Source organism: Sceloporus occidentalis, unplaced genomic scaffold, assembly GCF_023333645.1.
Source record: "Sceloporus occidentalis isolate IW3139 unplaced genomic scaffold, rSceOcc1.0.p SCAF_3, whole genome shotgun sequence".
Classification (NCBI taxonomy): Eukaryota; Metazoa; Chordata; class Lepidosauria; order Squamata; family Phrynosomatidae; genus Sceloporus; species Sceloporus occidentalis.
In genome coordinates, this window is record NW_028316983.1 from 54575238 (window position 1) to 54592743 (window position 17506).

General features: G+C 37.4%; 1 long non-coding RNA gene across 1 annotated transcript in view; it reads left to right on the forward strand.

Moving 5' to 3' along the window:
* The window catches only part of LOC149315935 (uncharacterized), a 42115-nt gene extending 35050 nt beyond the window's left edge, over positions 1-7065 (forward strand). Inside the window, exon 4 of the long non-coding RNA XR_016280414.1 lies at positions 6936-7065. This is a non-coding gene — a long non-coding RNA (uncharacterized LOC149315935). The remainder of the gene's footprint in view (positions 1-6935) is intronic.
* Positions 7066-17506: the final 10441 nt, after the last annotated feature.

Genomic DNA, 17506 nt, shown 5'->3' on the forward strand with positions numbered 1-17506 from the left:
TCCATTGAGTTAGCAGATCTTATGAAAGAGGTCTGTTGTTCTTCCTTTGTTGTTGTTGTTGTTGTCATCTATTTCTCTGCATTATTTATTACAGTAATCCAGTATAGTTTATTATAGTAACTATAGTATAAGTTTGACTACACTCTCCAAAAATACAGGATCCGTGGGGAGCAATGAGTCACAAACTAAATGGATCTTTTCCTATTCTGCTGCTCTGTCTATCTATTGTTTTGTGTTTTTATCTTGGGTAGACTGGTATATTTATGAATTATAGAAGTAGCCCTGAAAAACTCTTGCCACGAAAACCCCATGATAGGTTTACCTTAGAGTTGAACGCACACAATAACAACAAAAAGTTATGAAGAGAGGAAACTGCATTTGTTACATTTTGTTTGTCTGTTCCAAAGAGGGAAAATGTAGTACCTCCAGGCTTATCTTACAATTTGGGGTGAGGCACCCCTTAGAGCTATAACCATAACTGGCACTCATAAGGGACTTTATGTAAAATGTGATGCAGATTGCACCAGTTATTTGTATTATGCTGGAGGTTATATCCTGGGCAAAATGGCTGATACAGTTCTAGCCTAAAATGACTTGATCTCTGGGTAAATAATGGGGGGGCTTCCCAAAGTCTGTTCTTGAACAGCATCTGTACAGATAGATGCCTTTTCAGGTAGATGCAGTTATGAGAAGGATTTCGTTACTTTCATTAACTGCTACACTTATATTTAAATAAAATAATAATGCTGCAATTACTGGGCTACATGGCATTAAAGTTAAGAATAAATACAAGGTAGTCCAGTATTGATTTTGTTTGCCTTTTAATGTCAGTGTGTGCTACCTGGTACCCAGTCTGATTGTGGCCACCCCAGGAAAATCAAGATAGGATAGAGTGGTAGGGAAAACAAGAGGTATTAAAGCAAAACAGAGAGAATTAATCATGAGTGCTCAAACAGTACTTCCCACACCTTGAATTGGTACTGATCTGTATTCTAAGAAATTCAATTTTTTCCCCAAGTGCTGAGAACAACTGTAATACAAGGACGATTGCTAGGAAACTACAAAGGCAACTCCTGCCTTCTTCTATAGTTCTGTAATTTTATTTTATTTTTTGAGTGTGTGGGAAGGAACTTTAGTTATACCATTACAAAGAAAAAGGCACACATGCAGATATTACACACAATACAAAATCTGGCTGCTTTCTAAAGCCTTGCATCCATTTGACCTTGTTTACATTTTTGTTGCTTTATTTACATACAGTTTTTAGATGCAGTAGAATGCAATATTTGGAGATCACTTTTAGATGGAATAGAAGCAAGACTACAATTAGCAAAAAAAATAAAAAAATAAAAATAAAATAAAAACCAACTTAGAAAAATATTCATACATTATAACAGTTCTATCAGCTATTTCCCAGCATTGCACTATGAAATAGGGTCCATGAGTTAAATCCTGTTTTGGTTGAACGAGTCCTTTTGAGTTCACCCTTTATTATCTGATGATGACCTTTTAGCAAGGTTTTGGTAAGTCATTCTGTTTCACCAGTTGAAAGGTACTAAGTTAGAAGAGTGCTATGTTTTGGCTGCTCATTATGAAATATTTTATTGTGAAAGAATTTTTTTATTCAACTGTAAACTATAAATTTTTTAAAAGTGAACTATTTCTTAGGTTTAGGCAAAGGTAATGACCTTGAATTCATTATCCTGCTATAAGTAGGAACAAACATGAACTGACCTACAGGTAGAAGCCTGTGTAGAGCATCCCATGACATGTTTAGTAAATTATAGCTGGAAGAACAGCTGCAAAGTGATTGAATAACCTCTATTTCTTTGGACTCAGCAAATGGGGTGGAATGCACTTTATGACCTATAAGATAAGAGGCAAAAACTATGCCACCTCTCTGTTAAGTATGGTGTCCTCCTTTTCCTTGAGAGAATGATGTCAATCAGACTTATAGCAATAGCAAGTACATTTCTATACCACTTATCAGTGCACTTAAGCACTCCCTAAGTGGTTTACAAAGTGTAAGCTAATTGCCCCCAACAATCTGGGTACTCATTTTAGTGACCTAGGAAGGATGCAAGTCTGAGTCAAGCTTGAGCCCTTTTGCTGGTATTGAACCTGAAACCTTATGGTTTGTGAGTGAGTGGCTGCAGTACAGGCATTTAACCACTGTGCCTCCAGGGCTCCTATTTATTTAGTTCTGTATACACTAAAAATCATTACTACAATCAGTAAGCTACATCCCTGTGTATTAAATTTGTGAAACAGAAATTAATCTGTGTTATATGTTCCTGAGTATACTGTATATATTCATGTATAAGTCTAGAAATTTAGGTCAAAAAATTGACCCAAAAAAACTGACTCGATTTATCCACGGGTCAATGTAAATACTGTATCTTAACTCTTATTTAAAAGAAGGAACCATCTCCTGATGAAAAGCAAGAGTATAATATGTGAAGCACTGACCTCCTCTACTTTCTCATCCATCCAGCCTTAAGAGTCAGCACATAGAGTTTATAAGTTCTTTGACATTGTTTTGCTTTGCTTCATCCTTTAGATCCTTTGCTATATGCCCCTAAGTTTTACCCTCGACTTATCCACGGGTCATAGCAAAGTCCATAATTTTGGCCCCAAAACCTGCCCTCGACTTATACATGAGATCGCCTTATAGTCAAGTATATACGATAAAATCCTTACTCGATCATATCAAGCTCAAGGTCCACCTAATCCAGGAACCTAGCCAGGGACAAGCAACTAGCAGGCATTAGCTGATCCACAAGAAGTTTCTAAAGACTAAAGAAAGTGAAGCCATCTATTTTGGTAGTTATTATTCCACAGCTTTTCCCCACCTGGCCTATTTCCGTTGTTGTTGTTCCTTCGAGGCATTTCCAACCTATCCCATCACTACGGCAAACCTATCACAAGGTTAGTCTGATACATAATATTAAAACAGAATGTAGTGAGGGTAACATTCCTCCCTCCCAACTATTTGACTGTGTTAATTTGCTCAGTGGAGTCCCCGTTCCTGGTGTCATCCAGTGGGGGGGGGGGAGGGGCAGGGCTTCCAGGGATGGTGCACATAGCCTCTCCCCACACTGCCCCATCGGTCTTCATGTGCAGAAATGGACATGATGGCATGGAGGGGAGCTTACATAGCCTCCCTCATGGCTGCCCCATCGTTTTCCTTGTGAGGAGAAGTATGGTACAGGGGGAGGGCCTGTCTGGGTGTCACCCCTATTCTAGGGTGTCACCCAGTGCAGGGCATGTGCTCTGCAGCCTGCTAGTGATGCCACTAAATTTTGTCAGGCATCTGTGCAGCAATCAGGAGGAATTTGGGTGAATACAATATATACATTTTTACAAATAAATTATTGTCACAAGGAGAATAATATGTGAGAGGAGTTTATTATTGTTGTTGACTGCTCTTGAGTCGATCTCAATCCATGACGACCCCATGAATGAGACATCTCCAAGAATCCCCATCCTCCTCTGCTTAGTTCCTGTAACTTCATATCTGTGGCCTCATTAATAGAGCCCATCCATCTAGCATGTGACCTTCCTCTCTTTCTACTTCTTTCCACCTTTCCTAGTATAATTATTTTTTTTCCAGTGAGTCATGCCTTCTCATGATGTGACCAAAGTATGATAGACCCAGTTTAGTCATCTTGCCTTCCAGGGAGATTTTTGGGTTCATCTGTCTAGGACCCATTTGTTTGTCTTTTTGGCTGTCCACAGAATCCTTAGCACTCTTCTCCAGCACCACTGGAGGGAAGGCAAGTATTGTATGTTTAACTTCCCACACTTTGGCCTCCAACCTTAGAAATGGGATAGTGTTGGCATAGGAAATAACCACATGTTATGTCTCTCCCATTACGGTCTTCCCATGACTTGCATTACTGGAACAATACAGGATGCGGCCACAGGAAAGTCATAACTCGTCTAGATAACTCATGAACAAACTCTATGGAGCATGGAGTGGGGAAATGTTAAAAGACAACCTGTTTTGTTTTGTTTTGTTTTGTTTTAAAACCCAATGAGAGAAAGCAGTTTGGCTTTAGAACTGAATTCTGAATACTAAGTTCATAATTGAGGGACATTTGGATTTAACCAGGCGTTGTCTCTGTGAACACTAAAAAAAAAATTTAAAAGGTTGTTTATTATTCAGCATTTCCATGCCACAGAACAGTGTTTTTTTTTTTCTAGGAATGACAGGAGGCAAGCATGGATGCATAGCTACTTTGACTTCTTTTTTCCTGGTGGCTTCCAGTCACAAACAAATGAACAGAGCACACACTGCTTGTGTTTCGTAACCTTTTCAGCTGGTCCTATTTCAATTAGAGGAAAAATGAAGTACAGTACTACAGATTAGCTGTTGCAAAACATCTTACGTGGCAGCATGATGATTTGCATATGTTGTAGGAGTCCAGGAAGGCACCAGTGCCTCCTTCTTTTTGACATTTTTTTTACATGGCCTTAAAAGGATGTGGGGAGGAGACAGAACAGGGTGTTTGCTCTATTTATTGAAAAGTAAGAAATAAGGCCATTAGCTCACAACTGTAGCTGACAACATGAAACTGGACATATTATTTGGTTCATTTAAAACACCATCTATCTAAACAATAGGTTTTTTTCCCCAGCTAATAAATGCCTTATATGCTATGTCCAGTAATGATGAGAAGCCTGATAAAACATATTATGCCAGAGGGGTGTTTCATGACAAGAGGTTTAAAGATTAATCAATTTGTTTCAAACATTTTTAATTCTGTAGATAGCTTAATTGCAATTTAACTTAACTTGTACATACATATTTACTTATCTCTTTGTTAGAACTTTTGTTTTAATTCTTGCAATCCTCCTTGAGTTTCAGGTTACCTTTCTTAATACACTTATTATTTATTTGTTTGTTTTCTATATTTATAAATTACCTTTCAATGTTAGCTTGTTCAAGACAGCTATAGGAAAGCAATTACAGTCGGCCCTCGCCTTACGCGGGGATCCGTTCCGGATCCCTCCGCGTAAGGCAAATTCTGCCTATGCTCAAGCCCCATTGGAAACAATGGGGCTCATGCACAGCGGCACAGCGGTGAGCAATGGGTGTGCACCCATTCAATTGAATGGGACGTGCTGCCCCTTCCACCCCGCGTGCGCCCAGCGGCTTGAGCGTGTAAGCTCAAGTCCGCGTACTAGGCTTAATATACTTCTGTAAAGCATCTCTTCTCCATAACTTTTATTATGCTGCATAAAGCCAAACACATCTTGACCTGTCAGTCCTCTGGCTTTAAATCCACGAGATTAAAAAAAATCTCATTTTATTCTTTCCCCAAGAGTACAAATTATTACTGTGTTTATATTGCTTTTCATTGGGCTGCTTCTTTCTGTTTTTGAACTGTTTTCATGCAGAGTTCTATAATTCTTCCAATGAATGTTCTATCCTCCATTTTCCAGGTAGCTAAAATATCAACCATTCTTCATTCTTCACATTATTGTTGCTGGAAAAATGTGCTTAAAATATTGTTTTCCACAACACCATCCAAAGAAGTGGATATGCTTTCTGCACATACAGTACTTTTGCATTCTCAGATACATGAGTCTAAGGACCTTGAAAAAGCTGGGTTCCCATAATAGCATGTGTGACTTTTGAAATACAGTGCAATCATTAATGGGATGGATTATTTATATATATTCTTAGAAGGCTGCAATTCAGCAACTTCTAAAAATAATAATTTGAGGGCAGTACAGAATTGGTATACCTATGTCTCTTGGATATATAGAAGAAACATAAGTTTTCCAGTGTTTTACCCATTTGGTAAGATTCTATTTTCATAGATAATCTAAAAAAGTCTTTGTAGGTTTTTTATTATTATTTTCCTAAGGATGGTAGATAGCCATATATACTCAAGTATAAGTCAGAGAAATTTTATTCAAAAAATTGACCCCAAAAACCTGGTCGACCTATCCATGGGCCAATGTAAGTACTGCACCCTAACTCTTACCATAAAAGGAACCATCCCCTTCTTTGGAGTAGAGAGGCAAAAGTTGAGAGTATAGTCCATCTTGGGAGAACCTAAAAGAAGCACCAACCCCCTCTATTCTCTCCACTGTGAGACCACTTTTGGCCTTTTTGAATGCCTGGACAGGACACTGGGGCTCTTTGGTACTTCCCCTCAAAGGAGATCCTAGAGGAATCGGGCTTTGAAGGATTTGAATAAAACATTTATGTATGTTTGTCTGCTTTTCTGGGTTAAAATCAGGCAAAGTTATCACATCAAAGTTAAAGACTATAATTACTGCTAACATAGCCACCATTTTCTTTGCTTCATCTTTACATCCTTTTAGACATGTGTGCATTTTCTTAACCCCATCCATGCCATGCTGTCTCCCCCACACATTGCACACAGCCATCATTTACTGTAGTTTCCTCCTCATCCACCCAGCCATGAGGGTGAACATAGTTAAGCCTGCCAGAATTTTGTAAGTTCTTTGGGATCTTTTTTCTTTTTTTGCTTTGTCCTTAACATCCTTTGTTATGTGCTTCTAGATTTTATATTCAATGTGTCTATGGGCATATCAAAATCCATAATTTTGACCCCCAAATCTGTCCTTGATTATCAATTGAAGTCAATTGATACCAGAGTATATCCAGTACATAACAGTTTGGACTGTTCAGTAAAAGTATCCATATATATAAATAGATCAATTTACCTCCATGTCAGGCTCAGAGGTACCTCTGGCCAAGGCTGACCTGTGGTGCTTTCTTTTGTTTGTAATCCTGTGCTTTTCTCTAGGACTGAATTCTTTCCTTTTCTGAAACTGAAACCAAACCAGGCAGCATTTGCTCAGTTATCAATTATTATTGCTTTTTTTCAGATATCATTTTTGATAGTGCTGTTTAGCAAAAGTCATAATAGCCATGATTCTTTGTTACTCCACAGAGTGGTTACACCTTGCTCCTATATATCACGGATGACCTCTGATGGAAAGTTATCATTAGGACGTTTTGCTGAAGTGTATAAACAAGAAGACATCTTGGACTGCATGTCAATTTTGCTCTTCCACTTTCATGTAGGTTATAGATATTTCCTTGATATACAAGGATGTTTTCTTTCTCCAGCAGTAAGTATCAAATTGGTGTTCACAATTTTGCAATACACACACACACACACACACACAGTAGAATTGACAAAGAATTAGATAGCATATCTCCACTTAAGTGAGACCATATAGCTTGTAGATATTTTAGTTGAGAATATTAAAATAACCAAGTAGGAGAAGAGAATGTATCTTTCGGTTATGAAGAAAAACACTTGTTCAGAGGATAAGATCAGAACAATTGGTCATAAAATACTTGAATTCTCTTTATCACACTTACCATTTGTCTTTCATTAGAACAAGATTCCAAATATATAGCTATGTTAGTCTGTGGCTAGTCTAATTCCTCAGATGCATTGATCAAGATGCCACACAAAAATTGAGACATATAGCCCTGTGGTAAATTTATAAGAAATTATTAAAGTTTCTTAACTCCAAAAGAAGCTAATGTTCCTAAAGGCAACCAAATTACAGCCAGCTCAGGGAAGTCTCTTCATAATTATTCAGTAAATAAGTGAATTAGTTCCTTTATTTATCTGCTGTTTTCTACTTAAAGAACTCTTTGTGCACATGCTATAAGCATAACTGAAGGGAAAAATATAATATTGTCTTCTTCAACAAAGGGCTGTTGCTTGATCTGTATCCAGAAAGCACAAATGATAGAGCCTAGCTGCAGCAACAGTCTAAGCCTACCTCTGCACTGCAGAAATAATGCAGTTTGACCGTGCTTTAAGTGCCACAGCTCAGTGCAATGGTATCCTGGGATATGTAACCAGAGCTCTCTGCCGGAAATGTCTAAATATCTCACAAAACTTCAGATCCCAGAATTCCATAGCATTGAGACATAGCCTAAATAGTGACTATTATTTGTTATTTGACTTTTTAATTTGTTGCCTGCTTTACTTTACTGTACCCTTTCCTGTGTTATTATTATTATTATTAACCTTTATTTATAAAGCGCTGTAAATTTACACAGCGCTGTTATGTATTATTTATATGTATTATGCTATTACTTCTTAGACTGTATGCCATGGGCAGATTTACTTTATCTATTTTATTGTTGGTATGTACAGTGCTGTGTAAATCTACAGCGCTATATAAATGAAGCATAATAATAATAATAATAATAATAATAATAATAATACAGAGAAGTGAGATTTTAAAAGAACTCAGTAGCACATTTTGATCAAGAACCTAAAGCCATCTATGTATGGGGCATTCATGTAACCACCTATACCCAAAACTGAAAGCAGATGCAATCTTTTGTAGAGTTAGTTGGTTTCTGTTTGTGAATGGTGTACTTGGAAGTCATCCTTTTTCAATGAACATTTAACACAGAAAGATGAATGTACTGGTGAGTAGCTGACAGAAAAGCCTGCCTCATCTTATATCAAATCCTAGCTACCCCACATGTTGATGCATGCTACCTCAGACTGGGTTTGTGTTTCTGAGTAAGAACATGGGGTGAAAGAACTGTGTGTGCCTGTTGACTTATGGTGACCCCATGAATTTTATCAAGCTAAAATAAGAGATCTGGTAAAGAGATGGCCATTCAAATGAACTGAAGACATACATCAGCTTATACACTGGCAATTTCCCCTTGTCCTGGCTACACCTCAACACAGACTCTATAGTTTGAATCTCTGGAAGTGAGCTGTTACTTTTATCTTGTAAAAATCATATGCTTTAATTGCCAATTTCCTGTATCCCAATATAGCATTCTCACAGAATCACAGACTCCTCAGTTCAAAGCGGCTGGAAGGGCCACCTAATCAAATCCCCTGGCATTCAGGAATACACAACTAAAGCACTCGTGAAAGATGCCCATCCAACCTCTTTAGAACCCCCCTCCCAAATAAGCAGAGTCTACCACTGACTGAAGCAGTCTATTCCACTGTCAAACACTTCTTACAGTAAAGAGGTTGTTCCTAACGTTTAGGTGGAATCTCTTTTCTTGTTATCTGAATCCATTGGTTCTTGTTATGGTCTCTGGAGCAGCAGAAAACAAGCTTATGATTAAAGTAAATAGGTCTATTTTTTCAAAGGCTTATAGATGCTGTAAATCATTTTGTCTAAGACAGATGTCTACTTGGGTTTAGATCTGGAGTTCAGTAGTTACACACAACTCAGATCACCTGCATAGAGTAATTGCACGAGATGGGAGTTTCTGTTCCCTCCAAATACATATTGTCATTATATCAAGATTGCTTTTTGCAAGGTCTTATCATCATTATTTATGGCATTCGTGCACCTTGGGAAGGGAAGAAACACCATTGAGAACTGATGTAAATGTTACATGTGCAGTGATCTGGGGTGAAACAACACTAGTTCGTCAAGTTATCAGTGCCACTCAGTGAATATAATCACGTAATTCTGAAGATCAGAGTCAAAGCAGGAATTTAGCTGAACAGAATTTCATATGCTTCCATACAATATAACTACTATAAAGATTTACTAGCTTGTCCAACCTTGTAAAAATATAATACACAAGAGAGAATGAAGAGGGAATGGTGTAATCAGTGTCAAGGAAAATATTGAGAACAGTCATTCTGAAAAGGCAAGAACTGAAAATAACTTTGTTAATTAATAATAATTGTTTTTGTTTTTAATAATTTCTTAAAATTAGGAATTGAAGAAACCGTTTACACTGATGGTGAAGAAACTTTATAGGCATATGCAGCAGAGAGATAAGTAGTTGAAACACAATGCCTGAAAAATGAAGTCAAAGAAGAAAATGACCATATGAAGAATGGAAAAACTGCTAAAGAGGATGTCGGGATGAAAGATAAAGGCACCATGAAGACAATTCCAGACAAATAACAGATACCTAAATTTAATCCAGTGAAGAAGAGAAAGCCAATGCAAAAAAAAGGAAAGGTCAAATGAGAGTTAAGAAAGATGAAGAATGAATTCAAGACAGCTACTAATGCCTAAATAAAGGAAATAGAGGAATCAGAAAAAGGATTATTAAAATAATTATCAAGGGTTCATAATGGACAGATGTTGAAATACTGTGAAGGAAGTAATATTATTTTACGATGCAATATTATTAATGCAGTACAGTCTGTGTTCGGGGCACTTTACCAGGTAACAAGAAGAGCAACCAGTGGTTCAAGAAGCTCATAAGGTAATTTTTTTCTTGCAAAGCTAATAGAAGAAAGAATGAAAGATAGAGAGAAGTATGAACAAGAAAAATACAAACAACTGGTTCCTTTAAATTAGCCTACAATCTACTTACATCTGGCTGTAAACCATGAGTGAGCTAAGTGGGATTTACCTCTGAGTAGCTATGGACAAGACTGTATATGTATAGTCTTAGTATCAATAGTATATTAGGATTGGTGCCAGAAATTTTATATAAAAGATGGGTTTTGAGGTGGAGTGTTGATGAAGAAGATGGAGGTTAGATGGAGATGACAGAGTAGTCAGCTCATCAAATGAGATTAAAGCTGGGAATGAAAGAATTAACAAAACTGTAGGAAAGGAAACAGGAAAATCAACATGTCTGAGCATGAGAGTGGACAATTTTGACGGGCCTGAACAATTTTCTGTCCTGAGACATGTCGTAAACTGCAAATTTTGAAAATAATTTTTTTTAAAACCTGAAGTAAATGGAAATTCACTTTTGGTTTTGGAAAAAAGGGGGTTCATGTTACACAGGGGATGTGATATATTTAAAAGATGTTGCAATTTGCCCTCTCCTGTTATAGCATAATCATATCACTGAGGAACAACAAATGTCAAAATAATTCCCAATACTGTGGTCCTTGGTGCAAAATGAGTTAGGAAGACCAACATAGAGAAGATTTAGGAGGTTAATTAATTCCATAAGAGCTAGGTATTCCTAAGACAATATCAGTCTGAATGTGTTGAAGAATAAGACATAGGCTGAACGGATGAGGCAATTTAATGTCATCTGTATAAAAAAAAGTTGCTGCATTAAAAAAAGAAAACCAAAACAAAATCTTGAGATATACCAACAACCAACAAATTATTAACAAAAAAAGATACAAGTAAGCTAAGTCTGAAAACAAGAAATGACAGAACTAAAGAAAATGAATGAAGAGACAGCTAAGGATGAAATGATTTGTGGGGTCAAATACACTATAAAGAACCAATAATAAGAACAGAGAGGAGGGACAACATAATGTTAAGGTAAGTCGTGCATATTTTTACAACATTCCAGCATGGTTTAATGGTTAGAGAGTTGAACTAGAATTCCAGAAAGGGTTGAATCCTTGCACAGCCATGGAAATCCACTGGGTGACCTTGGGTGAATCACCCTCTCAACCTAAAAGGAAAACATTGGTAATCCTCTTGCCAAGAAAACCCTGTGATAGGGTAACCATTAGTCAGAGTCAACTTGGAGATACATAATAATAATGTGTACAAAGTATGGTTTCCAAAAAATGAAGAGGATAGGAAGCAAGCAGAAAAGGTTTCAGAAGTCTTAAATTCTTTTCCAACATGGTTTGAAGTGAGAATGACCAGCCTGTCTCAAGTAATTGTAAGAGAAACATGAGAAGTGAAAAGAGAAGATAGGATCCAAATATGGTCGTGTTTAAGGGGGAAAATGTTTCTTAAGAACAGAAAGATCTAGATGATTTTTAAAAGGATTTTAACAAAGAAATGAACAATGCAAATTAAAAATTACAAACAATTGAGAAACGAAGAGTGGAAAACCAAAATGGGAGACAGTCAAGAGGAGGAATTGTGAGGTCAGCTGTACTAAAAATAGAATAAATATTTGACCATAAAACATTTAGTATTTAAATGAAATTACCAACGAAGAAATCATCATCAAGAAAGTATTGTCATAGAGCACATTTAGCTGGGTGTTTGCAGTTCCATCAAGGAATGAGTAAGAGAATGGATGATGAGAGGATACTTATAGGAACTTTGGTAAAAGGGGAGTTCTTTAAGGATTCACCCATTCTTTCAGCTAAATAAAAATCTTAGTTACTCTGGGAAAACAATAATCATGGGAGAGAAATAACCAAAAAAAGTTGGTGAAAACCAGTTCCCCCATTGATATCTTTATGCTTTACCTTGGCAGTTTCCTCTTTTTGTCAGTTGTTCTTGGTTCAAAGAATAAAAAGACGGTCCCAAAGGTTTTTTCAGGCCATGAGAATCCCTGTTCATTTCGCAGCTGGTTTTCCATGCCTTTTGACCCACAATGAGAACAGAATGTGCTTGGGCAGACAGAAAGGGAAGGGAGCTTATGTTCCCTCATGATCAAGCCTCCATCCCTTTTGCCTCTTTGGCTCCAGTTACGAGCTCTGCCACTATGTAGTATAGCAGGCCAGTTACATCCCAAAGAACTGCGTTTCTTCAACAGTAAGGCAGGAATCAAGATTCCTACATTTTCTCCCCAATGAGTTGTACTGGTATGGGAACATTAACATCATGAAGAAACAGGCATAAAGAACTAGCAGCAAAACTGAGCAACATTTATCAAGAGAATCCTCTAAATAATCTACATGAAGATGAAAATGACCAAGAAAAATGGGGATGGAATTAATTTTTCTCTGCATCTGCATCAGAACTGGACTCAAAATTGTGTCCAAAAACAAAGAACAAGAGCAGGGAGAGTAGCAAACATCAATAATGCAAAGATGAAAAGATTATAAAGGATGAGTACTTCAAACAAAGATATTCAAGGAAGAAAAGTAACATGAAATTGATAAGAGGAAGAGAAAAGAAAACATGGTTAAGTGGGAAAAGAGGCCTAAACAAAGGCATGGTGGAAGTAACTCACATGAAGAATTCCACGTCTTAACAAAGTAAAAAAAATAAATGAAAGAAACCGGGCTAGAAAAAGGTGGGGTAAAACACTTGCCTTACTTAATCAGTGACAGCAGAATATACTAAAAGATGTCAGTAAATGATGTGGAACTGAAGCAACACTGAGGGAGAAAATTAATAGACTGGAGATAAGCACAATGTCATTAGCAGCAAAAAAGTAAAACAGATGATCACCCAACAAGTTATAGAATGTGGCAGAAAATAAGCAACTGCACATAAACCAAAATATAAAACTATAAAATGAGCACGCACACCCACACCCCCCAAAAACATATTAAAATGACTGCCACGCACTATGGTTAACAATTGCCTAGGTAATGCCCATGTCCTTGAAATGCACTAGCACAAATAGGGAGCTATAAAAAAGCAATAAGGAAAGCTTCACTTCCTCTTTATTAGAACAGTACAGACCTCTTCCCAATAGGGAAGATGGGCAAAGAAATCCACAGTTGTATCCTTTGCAAGTCTGAGACACTGCACAATTCTTCAGTCTATATTCAGTGAGAGGCTGAGTCCCATTAAGAGCCGAAAATTGTTCCTAAACCTACATTTAGTACTTACATTTAGTTGGCTGCAGGAGAGTACTGTACTTCCAAAGAACTACTGGCCATCTTTGTCAGTATCTGCTCAAAGGCAATCTCCTTCAAAACAACAGTTCCTCAGAAGGGTTCTGGAGAGAAAGGGGTGACAGATCAAGGTGAGCGTGCTCAGTCCCTGATGGTAAGGTGGTAATACAAAATAAGAGACTTGCTTGGACTGTCAACTAACTTTTATTTATGTGCTCGCCGTATAAATAGCTAAAGGAGGAACTTGCAAACTTTTCCTATTAATAGAGGCAAACCTGTGCATGCATTTATTTTATTTAACTTTCTTAAACTAGCATGTTAATCTTTTCTAATGTTCTGAATTTTTCAGGTTTTATCTAGAATGTAATGTTAGCATAGACGTACATAGCTTCAATGTTCCTTTCTTCGTTGTAATAAAAATAGTGCTAAACCAATATCAAACATTTCCTTCCAGGATACACGAAGGACAGCTTCCTTTTAAACACATGGATTGTGAAGATGTTACCAATGCAAGTGTTTGTCTTCCTCTGGAAGCTGGTTTCACATGGTGGCTTAGATTTTTCCATCTTTGTATCTAGCACCATTTGAAATCAGTGTTCTAGGAGCAAGAATTACAGCACATGATGTGGAGATCTAGAAGCAACAGCACAGTTGTCACCAATGGTAAATTTTGGTTACATTCATTTGGTATCTCTGTTAATATGAAATAATGTTTGAAGTGATAACATTAGTAAAACTTAGGAGTACAAGAACACGGAGCATTTGAGCATATAAATGAGGCCTTTTTGATAGAAAGCAATCCAGTGAATCTTGCAGAAGAATCCATGCAGAAGAATTAGTTGAACTTGTAGTCCTAGAGATAGCATCCTAGGGCTATAGGATAAATCAGAAATCCATCTACAAAGTCAGGAAGTGAGCTCCATTTTTTGGTGGCAATCAGTCCAAGATCAACTGCCTTACCCCCTTGGAAGATCCACACCCCTCTGTTCCCCAAGACAAGATAGGAGGAAAAGAAGGATGATTAGGGGCATAGTTTCTTATCTACGTGTATACATGTACAAAGGTCTGTTTCTGTTGGGCTGTACTCACATTTAGTCATGTTAAGAAAGGACCAGTTTGAAATCAGTATGACTTAAGTTAACCATAGTTAACATGTCCCATTAATTTCAATGGACCTGCTCTAAGCAAGACTGTGTCTGGCCTGAAACCACTGTACATAGCCCTGAGTTGGGTGATTGCTGATATAGAATTAGATCTCCACTTAATTCAAGGTATTCCAATAAGAATGTTCTACTCTCCTCATTTTAAAAAAGTAATAATGTAAAATATTGTTTTTAATATTGTACATTTGAGGTTATAATATTTTTATTGAAATTCTTGGTGTAAATAGTGACCCAATATTTTCGAACTGGATATATAAAAGGGTAGTTGGAATAAGAGAAATTTCCAGTTAGAATTACAGTTAAATTAGTAGTATGGCCTTTCTGGATTCCAGAACTTCAGCAAGTGAGTGCAATTTATCTGCAGTCACAAACACACTTAAATATGAGTTCAAGTTCCTCTTGAATCTAGTGGGACTAAATGAGTAAACATGCATAGGCTTGTGCTTTCTTACATTGTATAACCCATGCTTTTGGAGAAAGTGAACATTTGTGATGTACAGAACACATTCTTCTCTTCTAGCTGGAAACACTGCCACATCTAGCTGGAGGATTCTTCATGACACATACATATAGACCCACAGTTATGCTTCCATAGATACTTGGAAGTTGAAGTTTGCTGGAGAGATATCTATAGGGGCCTGTGCTTGATCCACCTCTGCCACTACTGTCTGTGAAAATATTATATAGGTTCATGGAGCTGGAAGGGACCACAAGGAACATGTAATTCAACCACCTGCCAGGCAAGGATACACAACTAAAGTAATTTCAAAAGATGCCCATCCAGCCTGTTTAAAGACTTTCAATGAAGGAGAGACTATCACCCTCATAGGCAATCTGTTCCACTTTTGAATAACTCTTAAAATAAAAAAAATCTCTTCCTAATATTAAGTTAGAATTTATTTTCCTGTAATTTGAATCCATTGGTTTTGGGTTTGAGTCTCTGGAGCAGCAGAAAACAAACTTGCTCTACCTTTTACTTGACATCCCCTCAAGATATTTAAAGATAGCTGTAATGCCATCTCTTAATCTTCTTTTCTCCAGGCTAAATAAACAAAGCTACCTGAGCTGTTCCTCATAATGCTTGCTTTCCAGACCTTTGATGATCTTGGTTTTCCTTCTCTGGACACATTCCATCTTGTCAATATCCTACTGGAACTGTGATGCCCAGAATTGGACACAGTATTTCTTATGAGGTCTCACCAAAGCAGAACACAGTGGTATTAATACTTCTCTTGATTGGGACATAATGCTCCTGTTGATGCAACCCAGAATTGCATTGGCTTTTTTGACATCTACAACACACTGTTGACCCATGTTTCGATCGTGGTCTACCAAGACCACTAGATCCTTTTCACATATACTGCTTTCAAACCAAGTGTACCCCTTTTGTACTTGTGCATCTTATTTTTCCTGACTAAATATAGTATCTTTCATTTATTCCTGATGAAATTTATTTTGTTAGTTTTGGCCCAGTTCCCCAGAAGAGAATACTCCTGTTCCTCTCTTCTGGAGTATTAGTTACCCCCACCCTCACATTTGATGTTACCTGCAAATTTGTTAAGCATGCTTTCCATTCCATCATCTAAATCAATTATAAAGATGTTAAACAACACGAGGCCTAGAACAAAAACCTAAGGCACGTCCCCACCTCCCACTAGCCACTTCTCTTCAGGATAGCAACCATTGGTGAGTACTCCTTCGGTTTGGTCTGTCAACTAGTTACAGGCCCACTTAATTGTATCCCACTTCACTAACTTACTTGAAAGAATATCATGGGGGACATTGACAAAAGCCTTTCTGAAATCAAGATATACTATTTCCACAGCATTTTCCAATCTATCAAGTTTGTAACTCCATTTAAAAAAAGAAGTAACATTAGTTTGACATGACTTATTTTTGGAACCCCATGCTGGTTCTTAATAATCACAGCATTCCTTTCTAGGTGTGCTCAGACTGACTGTTTAATGATCATTTCCAGAGTATTTCCCAGTACTGATATCAAGCTGATAGGTCAATACTTGCTTGAGTCCTACTTTTTGTCCTTTCTGAAGATGAGGACAACATTTGCCCTCCAATGTGTTGGTATTTCTTCTGTCCTCCATGAATTCTCAAATATGATTGACAGTAGCTCTGAGAATACAGCTGCAAGTTCCTTTAGTATTCTTGGATGCAGCACATCTCGCCCTGGAGACTTGAATTCATTTAGAATAGCTAGATATTCATTTACGACCTCTTTACCTGTTTTCATCTCGAGTCCCTTTACTACATGATTTGTTCCATTTTCACCAGTTAGAGCACTGTTTTCCTTTTGAGAAAAGACAGAGGCAAAGAAGGTATTAAACAGTTCAACCTTCGCTCTGTCCCATTAGCATTTCACCATATTCACTATGCGGTGACTTACCATTTATTTGTTGTTCCTCTTGAACAAAAAAACAAACTCTTTTTATTATTTTTAACCTCTCTGGCAAGCCTGAAGTCATTCTAAGCTTTAACTTTTCTAACATCTCCCTTGTAGGTACTGGCATTTCCCTCCTTCTTCCATTTCTGATGCATGTCTCATTTAAATCTCATCTCATCTTAAAGTTCTCCTTAAAGACACCTCCCACTTTTCATCCTCTTTGGAATTGTTTGCAACTGTGCCTTCAGTATCTTGCCTTTAAAACATCCCCATGCACATGAACTACCTTACCTTTGAGCATTCTGACCATGAGATCTCACCCACTATTTCCCTAAGCTTACCAAAATCAGCTTTTCTTGAAGTCCAGAGTGCAAACAGCTCAGTTGGCCCCTAGTATCCATGGGGAATCTGTTCCAGACACACACACCTTTCTGCAGATACCCAAATCTGTGGATGCTCAAGTCCCATTGTCCTTAATGGCA